The 3279-nt window shown below is 31.5% G+C and overlaps 1 long non-coding RNA gene across 1 annotated transcript; it reads left to right on the top strand.

Moving 5' to 3' along the window:
* The first annotated feature begins 513 nt into the window (after window positions 1-513).
* Window positions 514-1426, top strand: LOC136819647 (uncharacterized). Its single transcript, XR_010848465.1, has 3 exons — window positions 514-541; window positions 1017-1064; window positions 1370-1426. It is a non-coding gene; the product is annotated as an uncharacterized lncRNA (long non-coding RNA).
* The last annotated feature ends 1853 nt before the right edge of the window (window positions 1427-3279 follow it).

The raw sequence follows: 3279 nt of genomic DNA on the forward strand, positions 1-3279 counted from the left end.
ATTTGAAGTGAGGATTAGTTTATCTGATTATTTTTAGCGGAGACAAAAATTAGAGTTTAAATTTCCACTTAGGGCGATATTTTGGCTAATTTGTCCAGCGGGAAAGGGTTCCCAGTGGGTCTTTGAGAGTGTAAAGACTGGTAAAGAAGGAAATGAAAAGATCGTCGTTAACTTTATCTGATTTGATGTCAATGTTTTCAACCTTTTTTACAGTTTCCATTTTGTTCTAATGATAAAAATGGCCTTAACTTTGTGAACTCTAATGATGACGAACATGGTAAAGAATTACTTTTCAAAAATTAATAGCCAAGGCCTGTATTTTTGAAAGATTATGAAAAAATATTACCGTTTGTGTTTTTTTGGCCCAACTGGTATTAAAGAATGGTCAAATATCACCTCAGGAAGAAAATATTTTAAATGCCCATTAATTATTATATTTGACTCAGACTCTTAGTGAGAAAAGAAACGTTTATTAATTGACTTTTTAAACTTCTTTATCTAGCATGAGGCTCTAGAAGATCCAGGCGCCTCAACGTCTGCTGTAAGCTGAAATTTTATATTTTTACGCTTTTTTTATAAGAAAAGTGTCAGACTAGATTAAACATTTAGTACTTACGTCTCAAGCATAAAATGGTTTTATTTTGTGAAAGGAGGGACCCTTACTTGGGGGTAATTGACAATTTATAGTTGAAAATGCTCTTAAAATGGCATTCTTAGCTTGAGTAGCAAAATTCCATGATGGTGATATTTTTAACATTATTCTCATCATTTTGAACATTTTCATCATGGACATTCTTATAAAGTGTTTTACTTTTTTTAGTTTTCTCCATATAAATAATTTTGTCCTAAGGTTTCACTTTCATTATTTTGAATGTCGTTGTGAGTTAAATTTTAAAGTTTTTTTTAAAGTTACTACGAAGGTAGAACCAATGAATTTCTCCTAACTATTACCATTTATTACTACGAGAAATACTCAATCAAATCAATAAAAAATAATATTCAAAATTTTTTTTTAGCCCGAAAACCTAGCCCCAATCCTCGAGGAGGCGGAAATTCAACACCAGGTCAGTGATTTTACTAACAGTATTTTTTACAAAAATTTGCTTCAAAATATACGGACTCTTTCCCTACATAGTGCTCACAAACAAAACTTTTGTCTGCTAGTTTTGATTTTCCTCTTAAATTTCTTAATTTATTTTGTTTTATAACAAATACCCCTTGGAATTATAAAACAAAAGCTCTTATATACAAACTACTTGGGAAGGGACACTAATTGCTTTTAAAAGCAAGCAATTAATGTTGGCAGTTGAAAAAGCAATTATCAAATCACTAAGGATCAATAATCATCAAGAATTTTGTTTCTGTTTAGGGCGAAAACCTTGCCCAAATCCTCGAGGAGGCAGAAGCTGCGGCCAGCGGTGAGCAGGTTAGTATTCTTACTTTTAGTATTTCTTCATTAATTTACTCTATCTAAATTTCTCAAATAATTAACGGTTTTACAATGAAGGTAATAAAGATATAGATGGAGATAAAACGTCTCAGTAATGATCTAAATAGTCGTTGAAATCTTTTATAAATCTTTTATAAATCTATTCAAAGCAGCTTTTCTTTGATGTACCATCATTGGAAGCAAAAAAATCCAAAATGTAAATTTATTTACAGAAAGAGACTGTTTAGTTGATTTTGAAAAACTTAATTTTGCCGAAGATTCGAAATTTTTTGTAAGACTAAAAGAGTATATTAATTTCATACACTTTTGGGTTGGCATTTTGAGATTTGCATCACATTATCATTGAAAGTTTCTTATCTTAAAATCTTCACGTCTAAGTGGGCAGCGGTTTTCATACTCTGACAAAATGATCGATACAAGGCTCCTAATCGTAACACGTAATACTTTCTTAAATCTATCGATGGCTTTATAGGCAGCTTCCCCTAGAAGTGTGGAGTATTGTGCTTATTATGTGAAGTTTATTTCAATTTTTCGTGACAAAGCTATTATATTTTAATAAACTTGTTAAAAATGTAATGTCTTTTCATTCATCTTAAATATTCCCACGAGTATACCAGAGTATACCCAAAATTAATCATCTCATTCCCAAAGCAACCAAACAGCTGTTTGCTTCCGATGATAAATCAGAATAGAACAAAAGCCATTGATTCTCCATCTATCTTTATTGTCTCCATTGTTTTTACCAAGGCTACATACATCCCGAAATTAGTTTTGATATAGGGGATGCGAATCGGCCTCTAATATCATTTCTGAGAATTTCCAAATGACTACATGTTTTTTTTACAAGCAAGTGTATGCCCCTTGGTCAGGCTCGTGTATGCTTAAGTTCTCAAAGCATCCAGGCATAGTTTATGCTTATTATATGCTTAAGAATCATGCTTATGATTCACCCCCGAGCTAAGTTTTTAATGAAATTTCAAAAATTTTGTAAAAATTTGTTCAGATTTTGGGAGCAGTGGAATGTTAGCTAGCCGTGCAATGTCTTATTTTTTACTTAACCTCTACCAAACCTTTTTTAAACATATAAAAATGACCACTTTAAAAATATTTTAGGCTGACATATATGCTCATAATATGCTTAGGAATTCTGAAAATCTGAGCCTTCATATGCTTATAAGCGTTATGCTTATAAAAAAACATGTATGTATTTTAACAAACTTATTTGGCCTATTTGTATTGAGTATGTATTTTAACAAACAAGATTCTACAAAAGAAAAGACAGAAAACCTGCCAATCGAAATTTTAACTCCTTTCCTGTTAGCTAAACTTATCAGAGTGGATTGTCCAGGAAAAACGCAACGTAATAGTAATCTCCCATAGTAATCTACGATAGCGGAAAAATTATTTTAGGAGACAATGCGAAATTTAAAAAAGTTTGTAAATATCATTGTTTTTAAATTTGCAAAAAAAAATTAGAGTATTCACAGAGAAAGTTATAATGTTTTGAAAAAAGTAAATTGTAAATTTAAACCTGAACGTTACAAAAACACCTCATTCACATGATTGATATTCCAGGTGGCACACAACGTTGTTTCAACGTTTATCTAACGTTAACGTCCATATAACGTTAGATGAACGTTGAAACAATGTTGTGTGCCAGCTGGAATTCCAGAAAATTCAGTGTTGATGGAAAAAATAGCACCATAATTTGAAGTGAGGATTAGTTTATCTGATTATTTTTAGTGGAGACAAAAATTAGAGTTTAAATTTCCACTTAGGGTGATATTTTGGCCAATTTGTCCAGTGGGAAAGGGTTCCCAGTGGGTCCT

Source organism: Clytia hemisphaerica, unplaced genomic scaffold (assembly GCF_902728285.1).
Source record: "Clytia hemisphaerica strain Z4C2 unplaced genomic scaffold, Clytia hemisphaerica genome assembly, whole genome shotgun sequence".
NCBI classification, from domain to species: domain Eukaryota; kingdom Metazoa; phylum Cnidaria; class Hydrozoa; order Leptothecata; family Clytiidae; genus Clytia; species Clytia hemisphaerica.